The sequence below is a fragment of the Triturus cristatus genome, chromosome 6 (genome assembly GCF_964204655.1).
Source record: "Triturus cristatus chromosome 6, aTriCri1.1, whole genome shotgun sequence".
NCBI classification, from domain to species: Eukaryota; Metazoa; Chordata; class Amphibia; order Caudata; family Salamandridae; genus Triturus; species Triturus cristatus.
Window position 1 is genome coordinate 513,120,560 of NC_140589.1, and position 21,086 is coordinate 513,141,645.

The window sequence follows — 21,086 nt, forward strand, 5'->3', positions numbered from 1 at the left end:
GTAGCCCTTTAAACATGTCTCAGGCCTGCCATTGCAGAACCTGTGTGTGATTTTTTAAACTGCCATGTTGACCTGGCAAAATATGCCATTTGCCAGGCCTAAACTTTCCTTTTTAATGTATATAAATCACCCTAAGGGTAGACCCTGGACAGCCCAAAGGGCAGGGTGCAATGTATTTAAAAAGATCAACATAGTTTTATGTCGTGATAGTGAACTCTTAAATTAGTTTTTCACTACTGCAAGGGCTATCTCTCCCATATAAGTGTCATTTCCAAATGAACAGAGATAACCACTTCATGTTTGCTGTCCCTGGAATCATAATTTAAAATCTTAATTTATGGCGATTTTGTACTTTAAATTGTAATTCTGAAAATGTGACTTTTAGAAAGTTGCCATTTTCCTGCCATTTTGAAGCCTGTCTGTGGTCACATGACTGAGTGTAGCTGACAGCTGTGCTTTGTGTATTCGTCCTAGACAGCCACATACAATAGGGAGCTTAGTTGTGCCCGGATGGGTCATCAATGGCAGGATGGGAGAGAGGAGCTGGGCACTGCCCCACTACACCTGAATATGCTGTGTCCTGCCTCCACACAACGACAAAGGGCTGCGTACCCCCTGCATTTAGTGTGGAGCTAGGGTAGGGAAGGCAGGATGCCTGGCAACTTCAAAGGAAAACCTCTAGAAGCGTCTCCCCAGATCAAAGGCACAACTGAGTATAAATACCGGCTATCAGACTCCACCACTTCAACACACTTCTGAACCTTAGGATACTCTACCAGGAAGAAAGACCGCTGTGCTGCTGCCCCTGTGTGTTTGTGTCTCTGCTGTCTTTGTGGACCAAGCAGAACCAATGCATATCCAATGCTGAGTGGCACAACCCCTAGCAGCAGTGCCACCCCGCCCGCTACTGTATGGATTAGTCCTCTTGCAAAGACCCACATCGTCGCCTCAGCCCTCATCACCTTCAGAACTGCTCTTGCACAACACATCCTTAGCACAGGCCCTCACATTACCCATTCACCGCAGCCTCCACAACGGAGTCCGTATCGCAGCTCTACGGAACCAGTGCATCGCCTGACTGCGCGCTGAATCATCGTACTTGTACCTTTGCGGTCCATGCCACTGGAGTCAAGCTATCCTGGCTGATGAGGGCTGAAAGCCCGAAACCGGTCCTAGGATGCTTGTTTCCAGTCCAGAGAGGACCTGGCCTGGCGGTTTGGGCTGGGCTGTTCCCATTGGGCTCTGGGTCAAGACTGATTTGCATATGACTGGGTCCAAACTGGAATGGCATGGTGAGCAAAAAAACGATGGATTTAGGCCCAGATCTCTATACTGGGGTGAATGTATGACATTGTTCTGTCCATCAGTTGTTCTTTTTACGTTTGCTTGTACCTTACCCTGACACCTATTGTTGTTGATGCTTTACCAGGACTCACACCCCAGTCAACAAACAAAGCAATTTCTTACAAAAGGAGTCACATATTTTCATCCACAGTTTATTTCTGCCTTTATCCTAGGATTTTTGTTTGAGACCTGATTGCAAGTTGTTTCTTTACTGGAGCTCAAGAGTCCAGTGCTCTGCTCCCTGAATTCTACTTAATTGCTGTTTATGTCTCCAGCAGCAGGAACAGGGCTGAATAGTCAAGCCATTCCAGAATTTCTTTTCCTCATTTCCCTTGCTACCCAGAGACATGCCGAAGAACATGCAGAAGGAATCCTAATGACTTTTAAATTGCATTGATGTACCTGTTCATCCTTCCTCTGCAGTAAGTAGCGGGCCCTTCTGTTTTCCACTTCACCCTTCTGTCTCTATAGTTTCAGAAAAGGCACTCCTCCACAGTTCTCCGTCTTCACCTGAAGGCATGAAATCTGACCAATCGTAGCTCCTGAGATGGGCATTCTTTAGTGAGGTATAAGTATGAATGCCGTAGTCCAAGTGACCAACCACTTTTCCAATCGGTAACATTAGGAACAATTAGATTTTTGCAGAGATTTTCTTTACTGTGGTTATCAGTATAACAAATTCTGTCACAATGAGTCCTCCATGAAGGCCTTGATATCCCTCCTGCTGTAGAGTTTCTCATTGGGTTATCGATTAGTTTAGTTCCTGATTAGTTTTTGTTATCATCCTCTGATCTCTCATTGCCCTCAGGGGCCTTATTTTGTAGCTTTAGTGGAATTTCTATTAGTACTATCAAATAAGATGTGTTTTTTTCATGGTAATCTCATCAGCAGGATATATGGGGCACTTTAGGAGCATGAACCAACCATCTATTGGTCATTATAGACAAGATTGCTCCTCCAAAAACACCCCCTTTCACCACCCCCTGGATTTTCAAGGACTGTCCTCTGCTAGTGGGCTGAACATCTTACCAGAACTCACTGCAGACTGTCCAACAGGACCACTGTTAGACATGAGGTCTCTAGTTGGCAGAGGTATTCACCCTGTCCAAGAAGGGACCACCACTCTAGTCAAGGTAAGTCGGATACACACTTAAAGATAACCTTTGCTCATCCCCTGGTAACTTGGCACAGAGCAGTCAGACGTATCTAAATAGACAATGTGTAAATAATTTGTGGAGCACACACACACACACAGTAACACAATGAAAACACTACAAAAAGACTCCACAAATGTTTAGAACAGTAGATTATGGTTTTATAAATAATTCAAGACCAAAAAGATAAAAATCCAATAAGTAGAAGTTGAGTTATGAATTTTTAGAGAATATAAAAGAGTTCTAGAGGTTAGAAGCAGTAAGCGCCAGTGGGTGTTATCTGGTCACACTGGACAGGGGCAGTTCAAGCCGATTGCGATGGAGCGCAGGCCGGAGACAAGAGCCACGCCGGCCTGGTGAATAGAGTACCTTGACCTTGGTCACAAGTAGCAAGTTGCAGGGTGCAGATGAGTGATGTGTTGATGTCGAGACTGCAGTTGAGGTGCTGCGTTGATTGCCTTAACACAGTGGTGGCGATGCATCCGGTCCATTGAGCAAATTGCCGGTTCTGAGTATGGCGGTTCCAAAGATGATGCGGCATGCTAATCCACTCTGGAGGGGCGATGTGTCGATGTTCTCCATGTAGTGGTGGCGATACGTTGGTTCCAAATTGGTGGTTCAGCGTTTCCAAATGCGATTCGCAGGGTTCTACTACGCGCAGACTGGAGATCTGTTAATACTCTCTGGTGCAAGTATCTGGGTCCACTACTAGTAAACCAGGAACATTAGCAAGGGTAGAAACTTTGTTATCCCTGAGTCTCAAGCAACAGGAGGCAACCAAACAAGCCCTTGGAGATCACTTCAGTTGTAAGGCAGTGTTCAGCTCTCCTTGGCAGTGTCACAGTATAGCATGCAGCAGGACAGCACAGCAGAAAAGCAAGCGTTCAAAGTCAGCAGTCCAACAGAGGTTCAGTCCTTGATACAGCACAGCCGTTCATCTGACAGAGTTTAGTTGTAGGTCCAGAAGTGTCTGATTTGGCGGGGTTAAATACTACCTACTTTTAACCAAAAATGCCTTTAAAGTGGGTGTGACTTCAAAGAAATGTTTTTGAAGTGCACAAGTATCATTTCCTCCTCAGTACTGGCTCTACACTATCTGTGGATGGTAATGAGACCTTTGTGTGGGTTCAGGCCACTATCTATTCAGGTATACAGATTGTCAGCCATCTTTCCCTTCCTGCTCAGGAAGAGCCATCAGAATGCAGATGAATGCAGTTTAGTACTCAGAAACACTTAACCTTCCTATGTTTGTGGCTGTCTAGAGGGAGTGCACAAAGAGTAGCTGTCACCCATCCCAGACATATATTAGAGACAGGTTACAGGCACAGAAATCAGAAAGAGCAGAGAAATGTCCACTTTCTAAAAGGGCATTTCTAAAATATTAAAGTTAAATCCAACTTTACCAGTAAAGAGAATATCATTACCATTCCAAAGATATGAAACATAGCACAGCTACTCCTTTCTAATCGGAATTTACAGCTTAAAAGTGTATGAAGGAATTCCCAATGCTAACCTATGAGAGGAGTAGGCATCACAGTAGTGAAAAATTAATTTGGGTGTCACTACCAACACATGTAAAACTTAAAAGTGCATGACCTACCTTTAACATACAAAGCACCCTGCACTATGGGCTACCTAGCGCCTACCTACGGGGTGATGTATGTGTAATATAAGGGGAGTTTAAGGCTTGGCAAGGCATTTTAAATGTCAAGTCGAAGTGGCAGTAAACTGCACACACAGGCCGTTCAATAGCAAGCCTGTGACAGGTTTGAAAGGCTACTTGTGTTTGTGGCACAATCAGTGCTGCAGGTCCACTGGTAGCATTTAGTGTACAGGCCCTGGGTATATGGTATACCACTTTACAAGGGATTGACAAGTAAATTAAATATGCCAATTGTTAGACCTGGCTTTTACAGCGGTTTTATCCTCATATGTTTTGCTTTGTGGCCTTCTGTTTCTGACCTGATTTTGTTGGTTTTATGACTCTGGGCACTTTACCACTGCTGATCAGTGCTAAAGTGCATATGCTCTCCCTGTAAATTGTATGCATGGATTGGCGTTTCCATAATTGTCTGATTTAATTTACTAGTCAGTCCCTAGTACAGTTCACTGTGTGTGCCCAGGACCTAAAATCAAATGCTGCTAGTGGGCCTACAGCACGTCTTGTGGCATCCACATAAGCAGCCTGTAAATGTAACTCAGGCCTGCCATTGCCGTGCCTGTCTGCCGTCTAATACTGCTATGTCATCTTGGCAAGTGCACCCACTTGCCAGGCCCTAACCTTCCTTTTTCTTACATGTTAGTCACCCCTAAGGTAGGCCCAAGGTACCCCTAGGGGCAGGGTGCAGTGTTTGTAAAAGGTAGGACATTCCCAGGTGTGTGGCATGGCCTGATAGTGAAATACTGCCAATTTCGTTTTTCTCTATTGCAAGGCTATCTGTTCCCATATGATAGAATGGGGAGTTTGCTTATAACATCTTATAAGCCTAACTACCCGTTGGAACAAGGTAGATAAATAAAGTGTTGTATGCCTGAACTCATAATGTTAAAAAGGATTTTTTATAATGAGGGTGAATTTTACCTTTTGTGTTTGAAAATACCACTTTTTGAAAGCAGGTATTATCTTGCTTAGCTATCCAGTGTGCCTCTGCTAGGATATGTATTGGGTTTCTGGCTTTGGAGTGACAGGGGCTGGGGATGTGCAGTGGCTCCAGAGAGTCTGGATAAGTCAGCGCTAAGCTGAATAGGCCTGGTCTGCATTTGGAGTGGTGGGTGGAGTAACACCTGTACCTGAATACGGCTGTTCCTGCCTTTCACAATGATGGCTCCGCCCTCCTGTGGTGTGCCTGGAGCCAGGGCTCAAACTGACAATGGAGGTTGTTGTGCACTTGCAAAGTGCCCCCAGAACTGGTTTGGACTAGGCTCAGATCCCTGGGCCAGGAGAGAACAAATAGATTTGCTGTATAAAAAGAGGGGCCCAGACCCCAGACTTTTATATCACTTCTGGGAAATCAAGAGGAACCTTTGCCAAGGAGAAGAGCTGGAAAACCTGAGGGGGAATACTGCCCCTGTGCTGTTTGCTGTCTGGGGTTGGCCTGCAATGGCCTCTTTCCGCCAAGGAAAGGTAAAAGGACTTTGCTGTTTGCTGTGTCCCCTGCTTGAGGAAGATCTCCAAGGGCTTGATGAAGAGCTTGCCTCCTGTTCTGAAGTCTCAGGGACACAAAGACTTCACCCACAGCTCCCCTGAACTCCCTTGCTGGGAGTTCGACCTACCAAGAGGTGCCTGTAGCTGTTCTGGGCCTCTGGAGGTTGTTCAGGCTGTTGGGAGCTGGAAAAGCAATGCAACAACAAGAAGCGTGACACATCCGCACCTGTTCGACGCATTGCTGAAGAAACCATCGCAGCACCTGCCCGCAGCTCGAGAAATCGCTGCACGGCTCATCGAGTGCACTGGTCTCTGAAGTCCGAGATCACCGCACCAATCCCGACGCAAACTCTGCTGTGCGGCTGCAAGAACCCATGCATCGTCCCGGATCGTCACATCACATCTAGGCGCCAGGTCTGTTGCATCTTTGGGGGACGCAGTATGAAACCGGTGCATCACCTCCCCACTCAGTAAGAAACCGACGCATCACCTCCTCGCCGGTAAGGAATGGACGCATCACCTCCCCTGCACGGCAGTAAGGAACCGACGCATCACCTCCCCCGCAGCAAGGAACTGACGCATCACCTTCCCTTAGTGTAAGGAACCAATGCATCACCTTCCCTGGGGCCCTATTTGTTTGTGTGCGTAGCGCATCCAAGGTACTTCGTGTGAAAAGTGTTGCCTCTGCAATTTGCTTTGAACTGAACCATTTCTACCATTTGAACGTCTTATTTTTATTACTGTATTGTGGATTTTTGTTGTTTGGTCTTGTTTGGTCTAGATAAAGATTACTTATTTTTTTATCTGGAGTGGTGTCCATTTGTAGTGTTTCACTGTATTACTGTATGTGTTCACAAATGCTTTACATGCTGCCTCTGAGATAAGCCTGTCTGCTCGTGCCAAGCTACCAAGGTGGTTGTTTCAGGAGTGTATCCCTCTTACCCTGACTAGAAGCAAGGGTCCCTATTTGGACAAAGATATCTACCTCTGCCAACTAGAGACCCCCATTTCCAATACCAATTATAAATACACCTATTTCACCAGGTTTAGGGGAGTAGCACATGCACATGCACTTTAGCATTCATCAGCAGTGGTAACGTGCTCAGATTCCTAAGGCCAACAAATATAAAATATAAACTCCAAGCATGACAGGTCTAACACATTTTTTCCCAGGTGACAGTGGGGAGATCTACCCAACCTCTAGGGAATTCTCATCACTAAGGCGGAAAAACCTGGATAGACCCTCAGCATTGGCGTAGGGTCCCCCTGGTCTCTGTTCCACCCTGAAGTCCATACCCTGTAGGGACATGGAACACCTCAACAGTTTTGGATCCCCACCCCTCATTTGCATGAGCCACCTGAAGGGGCCTGCGGTCCATCTGAATCAGGAATTAAGTGCCAAACAGGTATGGCCTCAAACTCTTCAGGGTCCAGACCACAGCAAAAGCTTCTCTTTCTATAGCACTCTACCTTTGTTCCCTGGAGAGTAACCTCCTGAAGATGAAGGCTACAAGTTGGTCTAGGATCTCCTCATTTAGCTGTGACGAAACAGCTGCTATGCCATGTTCTGGGGCTTATGTTTGAACAATAAATTTCTTGGAGAAGTCAGATGCCTTAAGCACATGAGCTGTGCACATGCCGTGCTTTTTTGGCATGCCTCTTTCGAAATCGCATTTCTGGGTTGCTTCTTAGAGGTCAACTCTGTCAAGAGGACAACAATGGTGCCATATCCCTGGACACACCTTCTGTAGTATCCAGTGAGGCCCAAGAATGCTCTGACCCCCATCTGGGTTTTGGGGGCTCCCAGGCCATTATAGTCTCTATCTGGGTTTTGGGGGCTCCCAGGCCATGATAGTCTCTATCCCCTGCCCACCTGTTGTCCCAAGTACACCACAGACCCCTGCCATTTCTGGCACTTATTGGCCGTGATAGTCAAGCCTGCCTGTTGCAGAGCCTGAAGAACTACCTGGCGGTAAAAAGCTGATCCTTCCAGTTGTCATCCAGAAAGGCAGCACTGAAGGCCTCCATTCCAGCAAGAACCTGGTTCACCAACCTCTAGAAGGTGGCAGGGACATTTTTTAGTCCAAAGGGGCTCAACCTAAACTGATATTGGCCCACTGTAGTGAATAATGCTGACCTCTACTTTGCACCCTCTGTTAGGGTGATCTGCCAGTACCCTGATGCAAGATCAAAACTACTTTAGTGCTTGGCAGCCCCTAACCGGTCAATCAGCTCATCAGCTCGGGAATGGGATAAGCATCTGTTTTTGTAACTGAGTTGAGCCCTCTATAGTCTACACAGAACCTCCGGTGTGGTGCCCGGAGGGGCAGGTTTTGGTTCCAGAGCCACAGGACTGAACCAGATGCTAATGGAGGGTTCTATCACAGCCAATTCCAGCATTTTAGAGACTTCACTCATACTACTGGCCCTCACCTAATCCAACAACCTGTAAGATTTATTTTTAACAGTGAGGTTGTCCCCTGTGTCCACATCATGGGTACACAGGTGGGTAGACCCAGGAATAGGAGAGAACAGGGAAGAGTATGTTTCCAACACTTAGTGGCAATTTCTATGCTGTTCAGGAGTTACACTGAGGGAAAGTATTACTCCTTCCACATACCCATCTTTCTCCTTGGATTCTAAGAAGTCAGGGAGAAGCTCAAACTCCACCCCCTCTTCTCCTTCTGTCACCAGCAGCATGGTGAGCTCAGACCTCTAAAAGTGGAGTTTGAGGCGATATGGAGCACCTTGTGGGGTTGCTTAGGGGGCGCTTGAGGTCTACCATGTAGGTGGGCTCACCCTTCATCTCAATCACTTCATAGGGCCCAGTCTATCGGTCCTGAAGGGCCCTGGGCTCCACTGGTTTCATCACAAACACTTTCTGCTCAGATGTGAATTCTACATTGGAAGAATATTGGTCATACCACTGCTTCATGACATCCTGGCTTGCTCCTACCCCTCCTTCACCAAACTCAGAGGTCCTCTGACAGGGTCCCCATACAGAAACTCAAAGGGGTAGAAGCCAACTCCCTTCGGTGGTACCTCCCTGTAGGTAAACAACAAACATGGCAAGAGTATGTGCAACTCATTCCTCAAGGCCAGGTAGGCCTCTAATCATTCCCTTCGGGGTCTTGTTGAATCTGTCAACAAGCCCTTTTGTTTTGGATGATAAGGAGTGGAGAAGTTGTAGGTTACACCACACTCCTTCCACATTGACTGCATGTAAGCAAACATGAAGTTGGTGCCCCTGTCAGGCACCACTTCCTTGGGGAAAGTCACTGGGGTAAAAATCCCCCATCAGGGCCTTTGCCACTGCAGGTGCAGTCATGGTCCTCAGAAGGATTGTCTCTGGGTACCTAATGGCATGATCCACCAGAACCAAGATAAACCAGTTGACTGAGGCAGTATGGGAATCGATAGGCCCAACAATGTCGATGCCCACCCTCTCAAAGGGTGTGCTAATGATAGGCAAGGGATTAAGGTGGGCTTTTAGCCTCTGCCCTCTCTTCCCACTGGCCTGGCAGGTTACACACATCCTCCAGAATGCATCTGAGAAAGTCTTGATTCTGGGGCAAAGAAAGCGAGGAACACACCTTGCGCAATTCTTGTCTTGTCCCAGGTGTCCTGCCAGAGGAATTTCATGAACCAGCTCCAGTAGGAAGTCTCTGTAGCACTGGGGGGCCACCAGGGCCCTCTTTGTGCCATGCAAAGAATCATTAGGCTCACTGTAAAGGATGTTATCGTCCCAGGAAATGTGATGCCTCCCAGAGGGTCTGGATAGTGACCCTCCCTGTTGTCTGCCACCACAACTCGGTGGAATGCATTGGGAATCGCTTGCTCTGGGGACACCAGCTGACTCCTTACTAGAGTCATGTTGGTACCTGTATCCCTCAGAGCCTCAACACCCTGCGGATTGATGACGACCCATTGCCTATACTTTGCTGTATTGGAGGGCACATGGATCATAGGCACCATCTCACTATCACCCTGGGACATTGGGGTACCCCACTAAACTCCCCCAATTAACTAAGACAAACTCCTCTTCCAGCACCACACTAGACACCCCTGGAACCTTTCCTCCAGTGGGAGCTGATGCTCTTTTTGGGCACTTGGGATCCCCCTTATAGGGTCCGTAATCATAGCACTCATAGCACTTGATGGGATTGGGCAGCTGACTCTTGTCAGGGTAGTTTTTCTTCTGGTGGCCAAATTGGGAATGAGAACCTGAACCTCACCCAGCCCTTCAGTGCCTAGCCAGCGCAGTCTAAGCAGTCCACCCAGCTCTGTGACGTGATCTTGTGACTCACCATAAACCTCTGTTGGTATTTCTCATGTGTCAGCCCAAATTTGTTTACTAGTATGGTCTTCATAGCAGTGTGGTCTCGCATCTCTAGTGTGAGAAGTGTATCCATCCCCACTGTGGGCATGTAACTCCATAAACTACCATCCCAGGATTCCTCCGGGACCTTTTTCACTCTTAGAGCCACTTCATAGGCTGCAAACCATTTGTCTATGTTATCCTCCACCACATAGCTGGGCACCAAATCTTTTGGTACCCAGACTCTGACGTCAGTAGTAGACACTGCTGTCATGCAGCCACCATTACTGATGGACTCCACTTGTAGTGCTCTCTGAGTTATAACTGCTGGGTTAGTTACCTCTCCACTGTAGTCAACCTCTTCTCCTCTAGATCTTGTTCCTTCTCAGATTTCAGTTTAGCAAGTTTCTCTTCCTGCTCTGACTTCAATTTGGTAAGCTCCAGCTTTAATTTCCTTTCCTCCCTCCTGTCTGCCAGCTCCTCTGCGGGTAGGTTCTTGAAGGACACACTGCTCTCGGAATCACCATGGTTTCCAGCACATTGTTGGCCCCTTCCACTGGCAGTTCCGGAGTCATCTCAAACTCCGAAATCTGCTCATCTTGATCCTCTGGAATCTCCTGCTTGTCCTCCTCTAGGTCATCACCCCCTGCTACGTGGTTCTCCGCCCAGGCTCTCAAGAGCCTTCTTTAGCTCCACCCTTTTTAGTGAAACCCCTAGTAGACACCTGAAAATTCTCTCAGAAATCCTTCTGCTGAGGGCACAGTGTAAGACTCTAATGTAGCCAGCTCAAAATCAACTACTGCATGCTCAGGTTCTGCTTCTCCAGAGAGAAACATGGCTTTGCAAAAAATAAAAAATGCCAATCGAGGAGAATTAAACAAGGCTCTAATTGGTCTTAGTATAGAGTTGTAGTGAAGAATGAGTTATAATATGGTATTGTACAAAGTCCTATCCTCTCCGCTGAGCACCAATGTTAGAAATAGGTTCTCTAGTTGGCAGAGGTATGCCCCGGTCCAAGTAGGGACCATCACTCTAGTGAGGGTAAGTCAGATACACACTAAAAGCTAAGCTGTGCTCGCCATCTGGTTGCTTGGCATAGGGACAGGCTTATCTAAAGAGGCACTGTGATACGTATTTGTGCAACACACACACACACACACACACACACACACAGTAAAGCAATGAATCCACCACTAAAAGAATCCACACAGGTTTAGAACAATAGATAATGATTTTATAAATTATTCATGGCAAAAATCCAATAAGTTGAGTTATTAATTTTTAAAGAATAAAAAGAGTTCTAGTGCTTAGAAGCAGTAAGTGCCATTGGGGGTTAGCTGATCCTACTGGACCATGTGGCAAAGTCAGCAGTTCAAGCCGACCGCTATGGAGAATAGGCCGGGAAAAAAGCCACGCAGGCCCAGTGAATAGAGTGGCTTGATCCTGGTTGCAATCAGCAAGATGTGGGGTGCAGATGAGCGATGCTTGGATGTCAGGCCTACAGTCAAGGTGATGCGTTGATTTTCTTCACGCAGTGGTGGTGATGCGTCAAGTCTGTTTGAGTGAAGTATCTGTTTTGAGTGCGGTGGTTCTGTAGACAATGAGCCAAGTTAATCCATGGTGGTGGAGGGGCGATGTGTTGATGTTTTCCACGGAGTGGCCCAATGCATTGGCTCCAAAGCGGTGGTTCTAGACGTGATGCAGCAGTTCAGAGTGCGATTCACCAGGTTCTGCCCCTGCCACAGGGTCAATGCACCAGTGCTGCTACACACAAACAGGGGATGAATCAATTTCTCTTGTGCATGTATCTGTATCCACTTCCAGTGTACCAGGCACTGGAGCATGGGTAGACATTGATATCCCTGAGCCTCGAGTAACATGAGACAAACTAACAAGCTCTTTAAGATCACTTCAGTTTCAAGGCAGAGTCCAGCTCTCCTCAGCAGGTTCAGAAAGCAGAAGTCAGCAGGGCACCACAGCAGAAAAGCAAGCCTTCTAGGTCAGCAGCCTAGGAGAGTTTCAGTTCTTGATGCAGCACAGCAGTTCTTCTGACAGAGTCTGTTTGTAGGTCCAGACGTGTCTGATTTAGTGGGGTCAGAGACCCAGTACTTATAGCCAAATATGCCTTTGAAGTGGGGGTGTGTTGGACTTGGCCCTTTTGGCAGGTTCACCCCTAAACGTTTTGCCTGCCTCCTAACCTTTTCCCTGTGTAGTGTTGGTGGTTTTAGGCCTCTGGGCACTTTAGCACTGTGGCCCAGTGTAAAGTGCGTGCACTCTCTGAGTGCGTGTGGTGAGATTGGCCTGCCCTCCCATAGGAATGGATGGGGGATATGTGTTTCCATGGTAATTCCTGGTATGAAAGGAGTGCAGGGGCGAGTTTAGTATGTATGAACTCGTGAGAATAAATGCTGCGCAATGGTATGCGCAGATTTATGGTGACTGGTGGAGAAATGGCACTTTTAAGAAGTTGGCATTTCTGTATGCTATGTGTCTGCCTCTCTGATGTGAATTGCATGTCTGGCTTGTGATTGACAGGGGCTGATGAGGTGTGGGTGGCTCCAGGAGGGGCAGGGTGAGTCAGCGCTAGGCTGAATAGGGACATCTGCATCCTGAGTAGTGGGAGGGGAAGTCCCTGGTCCCTGAATAGGATAGTGCCTGCCTAGTGAATGCTGGCTCCAACCCCCTGTGGTGTGTCTGATGGTGAGCCCCCACTTGACAAAGGGGAGAGGAGCTGAGCAAAACAAAGTGCTCCAAATCCCCCCTACACCAGTCCTGACTGGTATCTCCAAGCCCTCTGCTGTGACAAAAGAAAACGTGATCTAAATATATGGGCTGTGACCCCAAGAAAGGTTCTCAGTGGTGGTGCTGTTTCTGACTTGTGGGGGGGCCTGCTGCCGGGCTCCAGGAGGAACCGCCACTAGGGACTGCCTCCCTGCTGAAGGGCCCTGTGATCTGGCCTGCCTGGGACCAACCTTTGCCCCCTTTCTCATGAAAGGTTTTCCCTGGACCTTTGGACTTTATCTCTGGGCGCTTTCCATGCATTAGGGAGAGGGCTGGGGACATTGCCCTAGCGCTTAGAGAGTGCTTGTCTTTGTCATTTGCAGCTCTGGGCTGCTGCCTGTGGATTCCCCTGCATTTCTTTATTTTGCGGGAGCCCACCCCGCGTTCGCGCTCTATAGCGGGTGCCTACCCTGCATTTTTGGTGACTTTCTACTTGTATTCATGCGGGAGCCCACCCCTCGTTTATACCGCCTTGTGTGCTCTAGCGGGTGCCCACCCCGCCGTTTTGCTCTTTATCGCGGGTGCCCACCCCGCTGGAGTGCTGTTGTGGCGGGTGCCCACCCGCCATTATATTTAATTTAAACGAAGGCGGGAGCCCACCCCACGCTTCGGTGAAGGAAGGAGGGAAGTGCCGCATCCAGGAAAATTACCGCCGCGGCACCGAGGGATTCCGGAGTGTTCACTGGCAACCGGGACTCCCACCACCACGTGGCAGGAAGTCCCGGCTCCAGGGAGATCGTGCTCCGAGAGGTCCCAGGAGGAGGAGTCCGGCAGAACTCTGGTGAGTGGCATCGAGCGGGGATCCTGTAACCACGAGGAGAGCCCTGCAAGTGCTGCAGCATTCTGCTGGTAGAGGCGGAGGGGGCCAGAGGCACATTGTCGGTGCCTGCCCCCGCCGCAGAGGAAGAAGTGCTGCCGCCGAAGCCTCTCCAGCGGAGGAGACGCTCAGAGTGCCGCCACAGGAGTAAAATAGGTGCCCCGTCAGGTGAGTGGGGCTCAGCTGCATGGTGGTTGGAGGGAGTGTCAGGGCACATTGTTGGTGCCTCCCCGGGCCAGTGCGTGGGTGATTCTTTTCAGCTGCCCCACCTATGATAGCAGGCAGTTGCAACGTGTAGTGTTTACAGCGCCTCACAGTTGCGCCGCCGTAGTGGGCAACTGCATCTTGGGGGCATTTGTGTTTTATTCCCCGCATTCCCCGAGGAGTCCCCGCAGGGGCCCTGGGTTGATTAGGCACGTGTAGTGCCAGTGTCATTTTGTCCTCTCCAGCTGCCCTGTGAGAGCGCAGGTAGCTGCAACAACGTGGGGGCCTTTTTCATTCCTCAGGAGGAGGGAGAGAGGAGCGAGAGACCCTCCTGCCCTAGCGCTCTGTGCACTTTTATTTCGCTGCATGTGCAGCCATCCCTGACTTTTGCTGGACCTAGGGCCTTTTGAGCCCCTGAGAGAGGCCAGTTGGCCTGTGGACTGTCCAGTGTGTGGTGCCCCCAATTGGGGCACACTGTGTTTATGCTTAGGAGATTTATGCGCAATGTTCTGGCCTAATGGTGATACCTCATGTGTAATGTGTTTATGCTTAGGAGGTTAGTGCACACTGTGCTAATGATGGCCCTAAGGTGATCCATGTGGTCTATGCTAATGTGATTCATGCCTGACATGATTTAGGCCTCCTATATTTTATGTTACAGGATCTAGTTCTCAGTTCAGTATTTCACCAGTAGATACTGGTTGTGCTCTACATTTTATGGTTGTGCTCTACATTTACTATTTGTGCTACATTTACAATTGGTGCTTTTTGATGGTTTTGACAATGGCCCCATTGGCCCTGTCGTGTGTAAATAATCCCCTGTAAATACTGCCTGGTGCCCGTTGGCACAGTGTATATTGTGTGATTATGATCTAGTGTGTTTATGACAATACAAAGGCTATTTTTGATATAACCTTGTGTGGAGTTCCTTTTGTGGTGTACCTAGTGGGTTGCTGCTGTGTGTGTGTGTTGCGCAAGCGCTTTACACATTGCCTCCGGGATAAGCCTGACTGCTTGTGCCAAGCTACCAAGGGGGTCAGCAGGGATTATCTTTGGTGTGTAACTCCCTTGCCCTGACTAGAGTGGTGGTCTCTGCCTGGCTTTGGCGCAAGCCTTAGCCAACCAGAGATCCCATTTCTAACAGGGTGACTTCAAGGAAGGGTCTTTTAAGTGCACAAGTATCCTTTCTGCCTCAGCCCTGGCTCCAGACTATCTGTGGGGGGTAATCAGCCCTTTGTGTGGGTTCAGGCCACAACCTATTCAGATGTGTCGGCCCCTCCCTCCCTTCCTGCTCAGGAACAGCCATGAGAATGCAGATGAATGCAAATGAGTAGTCATACACCTTCCTGTGTTTGTGACTGTCTAGAGGGAATGCACAAATTGTAACTGTCATCCACCCCAGACGTGTATCGGAGACAGGCTGCAGGCACACAGAGCAATAAGAGCAGAGAAATGTCCACATTCTAAAAGTGTCATTTCTAACATAGTAATGTTAAATTCAACTTTACCAGTAAAGAGGATTTTTCATTACCATTCCAAAGATATGAAACGTGATACATCTAATCCTTTGTAATCAGGAAATGAAGTTTAAAAGTGTAATACGGATTCCCCAACGATACCCTATGAGAGGAGTAGGTATCACAGTAGTAAAAAACAAATTTGGGTTTTTATAACTACCAGGACATCTAAAACCTAAAAGTACATGTCCTACCTTTTACTTATACAGTACCCTGCCCTATGGGCTACCTAGGGCCTACCTTAAGGGTGACTTAGCGTAATAAAAGGGGAGTTTATGGCTTGGCAAGGGGTCTTCAATGCCAAGGCAAACTGGCACTAAACTACACACACAGGCCTTGTAATGGCAGGCCTAAGACGGGTTTGGAAGGCTACTTCTGTGGATGGCATAGGCAGTTCTACTGGTCCACTGGTACCATTCAGTTTACAGGCCCTGGGTAAATGGTATATCACTTTGCAAGGTACTTACAAGTAAATCAAATATACTAATTCTGTACATTTCACCATGTTTAGGGGAGAAGCACATGCACTTTAGCACTTGTCAGCAATAGTAAAGTGCTCCTAAGACCAGCAAAAAGAATCAGAATAAGGGTGACAGGTCTAAAAGCCACCCACCCTGGAGAAGGTGATGCTTAAGGCTGCTGAGGTGTTGGACTTTAAAATGCCAACTACTGAGAGGAAAACAGATGTCCTCACTGGGTGTCTTCCTTCTGTGACTTCAGCTTCTCTCATTCAATAATGCTCTCTTGGACCCAGTACTAGGAGCATGGGAGAAGGCCTCCTCACTGCCAGCAGTGAATCACTTTGTTGCACACCAGTATCATTCGGCTCCTGGTGATTAAGCCTTCTTGACTTCTCATCCATCCCAGAAAGCCTAGTTTGCTCAGCAGCACAGTCTGGTGACACCTTTCTGATGGTCCCTTCTGACAGAGAACCAGAATGGATGGAGGCTTTTCATCAGCGAGTATGGCATTCAGATCCAGTAAGGACCTGGCTTGGCAGTTTGGGCTGGACTGTTCACATGAGGCACGGGGTCAAGACTGATTTGCATATGCCAGGTCTAAACTGGGGTGGCATGGTGAACAAAAGAATGATGGATTTAACCCAGATCTAATGACTGGGGGTGAATGTTTTGATTTGTTCTGCATTCCGTCCATCAATTGTGTGTCTTTTGCTTTCTCGCCCTAAGTGCGCCAGGTCTGTCCAGGCGTGGGTCCTGGGCTCACTGTGCCACTGGAGTCAAGCTATCCTGGCTGAAGAGGGGTGAAACCCCGAGACCGGTCCTAGGATGCTTGTTTCCGGTCCAGTGAGGACCTGGCTTGGCAGTTCGGGCCGGACTGTTCCCATGAGGCACAGGGTCAAGACTGATTTGCATATGGGCAGGTCTAAACTGGGGTGGCATGGTGAGCACAGGAATGATGGATTTAACCCAGATCTCTTGACTGGGGGTGAATGTTTTGATTTGTTCTGCATTCCGCCCATCAATTGTGTGTCTTTTTCTTTCTCGCCCTAAGTGCGCCAGGTCTGTCCAGACGTGGGTCCTGGGCTCACTGTGCCACTGGAGTCAAGCTATCCTGGCTGAAGAGGGGTGAAACCCCGAAACCGGTCCTAGGATGCTTGTTTCTGGTCCAGTGAGGACCTGGCTTGGCAGTTCAGGCTGTACTGTTCCCATGAGGCACAGGGTCAAGACTGATTTGCATATGGCCAGGTCTAAACAGGGGTGGCATGGTGAGAAAAAGAATGATGGATTTAACTCAGATCTCTTGACTGGGGGTGAATGTTATGATTTGTTCTGCATTCCGTCCATCAATTGTGTGTCTTTTGCATTCAGATCCTTTAATGCCAATTACCTACTTGCTCGATATAACCATACCTTGTGGAACATGGTGCAAATGATACTCCCTCATGTACCATCTGACATGAAAGAACACTTCCAGGAAGTCATAGCGGATGGCCAGAATGCTTAGTGGCACATCGTAAAATCCAGCTTGGATACAGCTGAATCAGCAGCCAGAGCGATGGGCACATCCATCTCAGTACAACATGCTTGGCTTTGGAAGTCAAATTTTACCTCTGATGTTCAAGCAAATCTCTTGACTTTCTTTCGCTGGCATTCAACTCTTTGAAAATAAACCTACTCTGTACTGGAGAGGTTTAAGTACTGCAAAGCTACCACAAGATCATTAGGTTTGCAGCCTCTGTGTGCTAGGGACTACAGAAACATTTGTACTTTTCGAGCCTCAGGAAGAGGAGGATTCTTTCATCCCCATCAGTACTCAACTCTTTGGAGATAAAGCCGACTCTGCACTGGAGAGGTTTAAGTCCTGCACAGCTCCCTCAAGATCCTTATGCTTGCAGCCTCCACCTGCTAGGGACTACAGAAGTGTTTTTCTTTTTCGAGTCTTAGGAAAAGGATTCTGCTTTCATCCCCATCAGTACTCACCATTGCTATTGCAGCAACAACAGCAGAAGTACCTGCTTATTAGGAGGTATGGTGCCATGTCAGGTCAAAAAATCGAGGATCTACACTAAAACGTTCCTCCTCTTCCTCATCCTCCTCCCAGGCGCCAAAACAAAGCAAGTCTAGTTCTCTTCCTCAACCACACACAATGCCTGTTAGAGGATGTGTGTCCCATTTTTGGCAGGCCTGGGAGGCCATCATTTTGGACCAATGAGTCTCACAAATTATAGAAAAGGGTTACTCCCTCCCCTTCCTACAGGTCCCGCCTACAATTCCACCCCTTCTGTAATTCCCCTCCCGGCCATCCAGCCAACCTGCAGCAGGAAGTGGGAGATCTTCTCCTCAAAGGAGCAGTGGCATTAATGTTGGAGGAGGAAAAGAGCCAAGGCTGTTCCACATGTTACTTGCTGGTGCCCAAGAAGGCACTATCCTTGATCTCGGGAGCCAGAAATGTTCCTGAACAAGTAAAAGTTCAAGATGCTTACCCCAGCTTAAGTTCTACTGGTGTTGGAGCTTGTAGACTGGATGATGCCCTTAGACTTGCAAGATGCGTACTCCCACAGTCCCATCTTGCAATCTCATCTGAAGTACTTGTGATTTGTGGTAGGGTCTGTACACTACCAATTTATGTTACTGCTCTTTAGTGTTGACATCGGCATTTTGGCACCTTGAGTCTTGGCAGTTGTGGTGCCCATCTCAGATGGGTGGGCATCCCCTTCTTTCCATACCTGGACGACTGGCTCTTAAAACCCAGTTCCCTGGAGATTCAGTTGCGCCATTTGAATCTCTGCTGTTGCCTTCCCCGCACCTCCAGTTCAGAGGTTTTTTACCGGAACCCAACCTTCTGCACTCCTTTCCACCTTCACAGAGTCCACAACATCCTGGAAATGACTCCCTCTTTCCACCTAGGTGCAACAAGCACAGTCCTGAGAGTCCTGCAGTTCCTAGGACTGCTGGGTTCCTGAACTCTACTAGTCACACACACACATTGGCACATGAGGGTCCTGCAATTGTGCCTCATCAGGCAGGGGCAACATTATGGGGGAAATCTGGCAGACTCCATTGGGATCTCCCCCAGCGCTGCGGCAGAAGTGGCGTGGTGGGGAAACAAGGTGAACATGGCCTTCACTCCTCCGCCAGCTGTGGCTACATTTGTGACGGATGCCGCCACCCTCGCGTATTGTGCTCATCTGCAGATCAAAGGCCTCTACTCTTTTTTTTTTTTTTGTCCTCATTTCACCATATAGCACCAGCAATAAAGAGCAGTAAGCCATCTATGGACCTGAACTCCCTCTGGTATCTGCATTTTGTATTAGCTATAGACCTGCCCAGGTCAACTTCTTTTGAAGCTAGGTGTAATCATAGGACCTGGGGGTACTAGATCAATCTCAAGTCTCTACCCCAAATTAAAAGTGGTGACCAAGTTCTGAGTTCCATACCATCCAAATGTCCAAGATCTAGTCTGGCAGCACTGAATGAGGCCCTCAACCATTTTTCGTACAGTGGGGGTGATGGATCTTTCCACAGCTTGCATATCTCCCTTCTGGCAATAAGGATTAAATACATAATCAGACCTTTCTGTATTGCAGACATCCAGTTCATCAAGTCATTATTAATGCCAAAAATGACTAACGGGACGTTCAAGTTAATCTTGACTTTGAAAACGGCTTGGAGTGCATATTCCACTTGCTGCCAGAAGGGCCTTAATTTCACACAATCGAAAAAAATGTGTAGATGATCAGCCGGGGAGAATTCACATCTTGGGCATTTTGCAGATACATGGGGAGCAAACTTGGCTATTTTCTTGGGGGTGTAATATAACCTGTTGATAACATAAAAATGGTTCTTTTTTAATGAAGCTGGTTTAATAGATTTATATAATATAAGCAGTGAAGGTTCATATAGCTCTGCAGCAACACTGTCCAGGGCTGACAGGTTCCAAACCGTCTGTTGTGTGGGAGACTCAGTTGTATCAATTTCCAAAAGTCTTTTATACCAAAGGCCTGCCTCTTTTTTGATAAGGTTTGTATTTTGGAGAAGAGACTCTATTTCCCAATTTCCACCTATATGTTCTCTCTCTGCGGCAAACCAAGAGACCAATTGAAGATATTTAAACTTTTAAAATGAACTACCAATTCGGGACTTTAACACCTCCCATGGATGGACACCTTCTGAGGAAATGAGGTCAGCCCAGATCATAAGACCAGCATCCTTTATAGGTTTCGCAAGGCTGTCTTTCAGGCAGGCGGGCAGACCGGGGGAATCCCAGATTGGAGCAAACTCTGAATAATAACAGATCCCCCACATTTTCCTGATTTTATACCACCCAGGCCTCTACTCTGGGGAGGAGCAGGTTCTTCACATCAACCTGCTAGAATAGCATTTGATGTGGCTGACGCTCAAGGCCTTCCTCCTCTCCATGTTCGGTTGGTCTATCCAGATCTTGACGGACAGCACAACAGTGAAGTGGTATGTCAACAAACGAGGGGGAGTAGGCCCACACCTCCTTTGTCTGGAAGCATTGAGAATGTGGTCTTAGGCTCACCGCCAAGGAATATGGCTAGTCAGAAATTACCTAGCAGGATCTCTGAATGCCAGAGTCGACAGTCTGAGCCAGAATCATCTCGCCAGTCACGAGTAGTGTCTTCTGCCCGAGGTAGTCCAGTGTATCATCACCCAGTGTTATATTCTTCAGGGGGACTTGTTCGCTTCCTCTGAAAATACTCAATGCCTGCAGTTCTGTGCCCTCCAGTATCCAATGATGGGAGCCTTGGGTGAGTCGTTCCAGTTGAAGTGGAGCTTTCAGCTGCATTACACGTTTCTCCCCATACCCTTGTTTCCTCAAGACCTGAGGAAGAATTGTCAGGTCCGGGCCCAAAGATTGTCTGACAAGGGTGTGGCATGCAGAGCACCTCCACTTCTCTACATGTCCTCTGCCACCAGGCCGGATATTCAGGCCGGATCTTCTCTCCCAGTCAGGAGGAATTGTCCTGCACCCTTGTCTCTGGGGCCTACACTTATATGCTTAAAGAATGGCTGGGGACAACTGAGCTCTTTTCTGCTGCCACCAGAGATGGGTGGTGTCCTCTTATCTGCTTGTCGCCCCTCCACAAAGTTGGTCTGTTCTGGCAGATGGGGCAACTCGTTGCATGGTGTGAAGACAACAGTGTAGGTCCCTTGCAGGCCAACTTATCCCATGTGTTGCAATTTGCGCTTTCCTTGGCTCAGAGAGGATGCCCAATTGGCACCGTTAAGGTTTATTTAGCAGCCTTGTCTGCTTTCCTGTGTCTGCCAGATCAGCCGTCCCTGTTTAAGTCCCCAGTGGTCATGTGATTTCTGAAAGACCT

The 21,086-nt window shown here is 48.0% G+C and overlaps 1 protein-coding gene across 6 annotated transcripts in view; it reads left to right on the plus strand.

Annotated features, from left to right (window-relative positions):
• RIMS1 (regulating synaptic membrane exocytosis 1) overlaps positions 1-21,086 on the plus strand; it is a 1,904,179-nt gene that overhangs the window by 1,748,754 nt on the left and 134,339 nt on the right. The window lies entirely within an intron of this gene.